This window comes from Phaseolus vulgaris, chromosome 1 (assembly GCF_051622355.1).
Source record: "Phaseolus vulgaris cultivar YP4 chromosome 1, ASM5162235v1, whole genome shotgun sequence".
NCBI lineage: Eukaryota > Viridiplantae > Streptophyta > Magnoliopsida > Fabales > Fabaceae > Phaseolus > Phaseolus vulgaris.
The window spans coordinates 29,203,935-29,210,350 of NC_143498.1; the positions used below are offsets into that span (position 1 = coordinate 29,203,935).

Here is a 6,416-nt window from a genome sequence, read left to right on the forward strand (position 1 = left end):
ACATAAAATAAGTTAATAGATTAGGTGTATCTTTTGATAAACGGACATTAATAGAGTGAACTTAACTCTCACTAAAGGGACACTAATAGAGTGAACTCGGTCCTCGCTAAGAGGGACGTTAATTGAGTGTTCTTAACGCTCACTAAAAGAAATGTTAATAGTGTGAGCTCAACCATGATGTGAACGTACAAGTAAAATTCTTCTATAGTTGACAAGTTTTCTTTTAACCTAATCAAGGAAATCTCTTAATCATGGTTATCTAGAACAATAGACTATCACAATCAATTCATTGCTAGTAAGGATATAGTTTAGTGAATTGAACATTATCTTGTTTCCATCAAAAGCCTTGATTTAGATTTCTCCTGAAACTTTCCCTGGTTATTCATATACAAAACTTCTTTTTGTTGCTAGTGACCCATTTTAATAGGAACATTTTACCACTTTAATGATTTCTTCCATACACTTCAAATTCTAAATGATTCAGAATTTGAGAAGAACTGATGGCATGTAAATGATGAGGCAACTTTGAAATTTTGTTTTATAAGTGCTTAAATATGCTGAGTTGAGATTTTCTTTTGAGCTAAGAGTGCATCGATTGTATTAAGTTCTACCACTTCTTTCTTCTAACCAACTTTCCTATCATGTTGAACTTGATAGTCTATTAAAGCCAAAACATCAATGATTCTAGTTGCCTGCTCTGAATCCATGACCATCAGTGTTCCTTTAATTGATGAATTTAGGATCATTTTAGTATTAGGCCTTAGACCATTATGAAAGTTACTTAGTTGGGTTATGTCTTCAAATCCATGGTTTGGACATCTTTTAAGTAGCATTTTGAAGCGCTCCCAAGCTTCACATAAAGGTTCATCTAGTCCTTGCCTAAATGTAGACATATCATATTTGATCCGGTCGGTCATCGGTAGTCGATGACGTCAGCAGCAGATAACCACGTGGACCACTCGCAGGGTGACACGCGGATCAGGTGCAGAGGAATTAGGGAGGAGATCACCCGGTATGGTGATCGGTGGTCAGTAACCGAGTGACCACCGACAGATCAGTTCCAAGATAAACACCCGGGGGGAGAACGCGAGAAGCAACAGAGCACCGATCAGTCATCGGGTGCATGGTCATCGGGGTTTTGTGTTACACGCAGTTAAACTGGGACTGAGATTCCCAGCGAGAGCGTTACGCATGGACCTTGCATGATCATACCTCAGAGAAAGAAGAGCTCCTCGCCGGAATAATCGTGCACGAGAGTGGCCTGAGGGAGTTAGTAAACCAGTCAGGGATTGGTGACTCTCTCAACCCATTACGTGCATGGCATCGTGACGGGGAAGTCGTGTATGCAGAGAGCAGTGCTTGGTGAGTGTGCCTAGTCCAGCCACACCTGGCGTTCTCCTGGGAATGTGCGATTCGCCCAGATGGAAGAAACGCGCTAAGTTACTCCGCAAGGGAATAACTTAGGCGCACAAAGAGATGCGCTAGAGCCCTTCAGGTAGGGGCACATGTACGGTTAGATGTGAGTTGCATGCCTCCACGTGTCATTGTCTGAGAGGGGCGCGACCCAGATAAAGGTGCACTCCGTGTCATGAAAGGTACAGACAGAAAACGCAAACGCCCACATCTTTACTGATTGTGGTACGTTTTCGCAGAAAAGCATAACAGAATTCTGACGCACGCACAGAAAAGCATAACAGAATTCTGTTAAGCACAGACACAAAGAGAATAAAAAGGGAATCAGAGAGAGATTCATTTACACGTTTTTTTTTGTTAGTGATTCTGTGACCTAACTTGAGCGTCGGAGTGCAAACGGCCGCTAGAGGCGCCGTCTGTGTGTTTTGCAGGTGGCATTTGAAGTTCCCAGAGAAGGTTCTAAGAGCACTCTTGCAGATAGCACAGTTGCCATAGGCGGGGTAAGGAGCGACAAAGCAATTCCTCCACGCTTGAGTTGTCGGCAGGATCAATATTTAACATTATTAAATCAAGAGAGTGGGAAAAACATGTTTATAAAATTTTCTTCCACATCATTCTAGCTATTCAAGCTTTGATTTGGGTAGGATTTAAGCAACTCTTTTGCTTTGCCAACCAAGAAGAAAGGGAATAACTATAGGTAGACTAATTCTATGTCCATCTCTTCAAATCCCATGGTACCTATTAAAGGAAAAGAAAGAATAGGGTAAATCCCTTGTGTATATTGAACACATAGGGTTATGTTTATATAGGAAAAAGAAACATATGGGCTAAGCCCATTACATAAATATGAGATATCTAACAATATCTATAATATCTCATAATATCAAATAATATCTAATTATATCTAATAATATCTAACACTCCCCCTCAAGCTGGTGCATATAGATCATATGTACCCAGCTTGTTACAAATGTAATCAATCCTAGGTCCTCGTAAGGGTTTAGTAAAAATATCTGCTAATTGATTATTTGAATTAACAAACTCAGTCTTGATATCTCCTGATATAATCTTTTCTCGAATGAAATGACAATCAATGTCAATATGTTTTGTCCTTTCATGAAAAACTGGATTTGAGCTAATATGAAGAGCAGCCTGATTATCACATATCAGTGTCATTTGAGTAACCTCTCCAAATTGCAATTCTTTAAGTAACTGTTTAAGCCAAATAAGCTCACAAGTAGCCGAGGCCATAGCTCTATATTCTGCTTCTGCACTAGATCTTGCCACAACACTTTGTTTCTTGCTCTTCCAAGAGATCAAGTTATCACCAATGGAGACACAATAACCAGAAGTTGACCTTCTATCAGATGGAGATCCTGCCCAATCAGCATCTGAATAACAAACGACTTTAGTATGGTTATTATGACCATATAACAAACCTTTTCCAGGAGAGCCTTTAATGTACTTCACTATACGAATGACTGCATTCCAATGATCTTCACATGGAGAATTAAGAAATTGACGCACCACACTGACTGCAAAGGAAATATCAAGACGAGTAACAGTGAGATAGTTCAATCTTCCAACTAATCTCCTGTACTTCTCAGGATCTGAAAGAGGCTCCCCCTGATTGGGTAGAAGCTTGACGTTGGGATCCATGGGAGTATCAACAGATTTCGAATTCATCAACCCAATTTCCTCCAAAATATCTAATGCGTATTTTCTTTGAGAGATAACAATACCAGTATTGGATTGTGCTACCTCAATCCCCAAGAAATATCTGAGTTTGCCAAGATCTTTGGTCTGAAAGTGTTGACAAAGGTGTTGTTTTACTTGTGAGATGCCATGGTGATCACTGCCTGTAAGAACAATGTCATCAACATATACTACAAGATAGATACACCCAGCACTCGAGTGACGATAAAAAACTGAATGATCGCCTTCACTGCGAGTCATACCAAATTGTTGAACAACATTGCTAAATTTTCCAAACCAAGCCCTAGGAGACTGCTTGAGGCCATATAAGGATTTGCGAAGACGACATACCAATCCTGAAGACTCCCCCTGAGCAACAAAACCGGGAGGTTGCTCCATATAAATTTCTTCCTGCAAATCCCCATTAAGAAAAGCATTTTTAACATCCAGTTGATAAAGAGGCCATTGTTGAAGAGCAGCCATAGCTATGAATAAGCGAACAGAGGCCATCTTTGCTACTGGAGAAAAAGTATCACCATAGTCTAAACCAAAAATTTGGGTATAACCCTTAGCCACAAGACGAGCTTTGAGACGATCAATAGTACCATCAAGACCAACTTTGATAGCAAAAATCCACCTGCAACCAACAACAGATTTCCTAGATGGTAAAGGAACAAGTTCCCAAGTTCCATTATTCTGAAGCGCATTCATTTCATCAAGCATGGCCTGACGCCAACCAGGATGGGCTAAGGCATCACCTACAGATTTTGGAATGGATACAGAAGAAATAGACGAAAGGCAGGTATAAAAGGGTTGAGATAGTCTATGGTAACTCAAAGCAGTATAATGTGGAGAGGGATTACGAGTAGAACGTATACCTTTACGGATAGCAATAGGAAGATCAGGTTCAACAGTCGGAGGTTCAACTATAGGAGCCGGAGGGGGATGAGGTGTTGGCACCAGAATAGAGTCTGTTGATGGACGATGAGACGGTTGACGACGACTATACACCTGAAGAGTTGGCGGCGGTGGTGAATTGTTAGGTGCACTAGGCACAACAAGAGGAATATTAACTTGATTAGATGAAGAAATTGAAGGAGAAGGACAAGACTTAAAGTAAAGGGAAGATTCACTGAAGGTGACATCTGCTGAAATAAAATAACGGTTTAAAGACGGTGAGAAACATTTATATCCTTTTTGTGATCTAGTGAACCCTAAAAAGACACATTTGTGTGACCTAGGAGATAATTTATCAAGACCAGGACTAAAATTATGAACAAAACATGTGGACCCAAAAACTTTGGGAGGTAAAGAGTGGAGAGGGTCATGTGGAAATAAAATAGAATGAGGAATTTTGTTATCTAAAACTGAAGATGGCATGCGATTAATGAGATAACATGCACTAAGAACAACATCACCCCAAAAACGCTGAGGAACATCACCATGGATTAAAATAGTACGAGTTGTTTCAACAAGATGTCTATTCTTGCGCTCAGCTACCCCATTTTGTTGAGGTGTATAAGCACATGAAGTTTGATGAAGAATACCATGAGAAGCCATAAAATTTTTAAAAGAATGAGAAAGATACTCACGTCCATTATCACTGCGCAAAATTCGGATGGAAACTCCAAATTGATTTTTAATTTCATTGTAAAATATTTGAAATATAGAAAACAACTCAGAACGGTTTTTCATTAAAAATACCCAAGTACATCTTGAATAATCATCAATAAAAGTAACAAAATACTGAAATCCTAAATTAGACTTAATACGACTTGGTCCCCAAATGTCAGAGTGAACTAAGGCAAAAGGAGATGAAGCACATTGTGAGACACTACGAGGAAAAGAACTACGAATGTGTTTCCCTAACTGACACGACTCACACGATAAAGTAGACACATTGGACAAACTTGGAACAAGCTGTTGCATCTTGGCAAGACTAGGATGACCCAACCGAGCATGAATGAGAGATGGAGAATCCATAATTGCGCCAACATGTGCAGAGATCTGTAGTTGATAAAGTCCATGAGACTCACATCCGGTGCCAATCATCCGTCCCGAACTCCGGTCCTGTAAAGTAACAGAATCTTTGGTAAAAGAAATAACACAGTCAAGGGAACGAGTGAGACGACTAATGGATAATAAGTTAAATGGAGACCCAGGGATATAAAGAACATTATCAATAGATAAAGATGAAAAAAGATTAATAGTACCAACACCATGTGATGGTACCCTATATCCATTGGCCATGGTAACTGAAGGTAAATAACCCGTAGTAGATAGGGAAGAGAAAAAAGATTTATTACCAGTAATGTGATCAGTGGCACCTGAATCTAGAACCCAAGGGCCATGGGAAGTGGAGTGAGTGAGGCCAACAAAAGATGTACCTGAATGTGCAACAGAAGCCGTGGAACTAGGGTTCTGACGATCCTCATACCATTTAAGAAATTCATTGAAAATAGCAGGCTGGCTTGGGGTATCAATTGAAGTATGGTCCATGGTAGAAGGTTGCACAGGGGCAATTTGAGCAACCGCAACAGATCTAGGAGGACGACCATGTAAGGCATAACATCTGTCAATTTTGTGGCCAAGTTTGCCACAATGGTCACACTTGTGACGCCCTTTGCCCGGCTTGTGAGGGCGAGTACGATCATTATGCTGAGATACTAAAGCAGAAGAGTCATCAACATGAGACGTTATATCAGCGGTGTGTTTACCTGGCACGCGCAAAAGGGTAAAACAAGTGGAAGTAAAATTGGGCACAATAGGAGATCCCAAAATTTGATCACGAACGTGAGAATAATCATCAGGAAGACCATGTAAACCCAATAACATGAAGAACTTGGATCTTTGTTCTAGTTCTTGAGAAGGAGTAGAGGCAGGAGGTAATAACTCATTAAAATCATGAAAAAGAGCATGAAGTTTACCTAGATATTCTGCCATTGTACCATCAAGACGTTTGGGAGCAACAATTGTGAGAAGATTTTGACACACACCATAAAGACGTTGAGTATCATTGGTGTATAATAATTTTGCTTGTTCCCAAACTTCTGAATATGTTTCATAGGTACGAAAAATTTGTTTTAAAGATGAGTGAATGGTCGATTTGATAACAATGCATAATTGAGCATCAATTTTCGACCAACGAACAACCTCATTTTCAGCAAGAGTAGGATGAGTAAGATGATCAACATAACCTTGACTCTTAAGCCATAATTTAATATCTGATGCCCAAGTGTCATAATTGGTTCCATCCAATTTGTCAATGGAAAGATGAACATTGACGTAATTAGTATAAATAGATGAAT

General features: G+C 39.8%; 1 pseudogene; it reads left to right on the plus strand.

Annotated features, from left to right (window-relative positions):
* The first annotated feature begins 801 nt into the window (after positions 1 to 801).
* On the plus strand, positions 802 to 908 carry LOC137816802 (small nucleolar RNA R71; annotated as a pseudogene).
* The last annotated feature ends 5,508 nt before the right edge of the window (positions 909 to 6,416 follow it).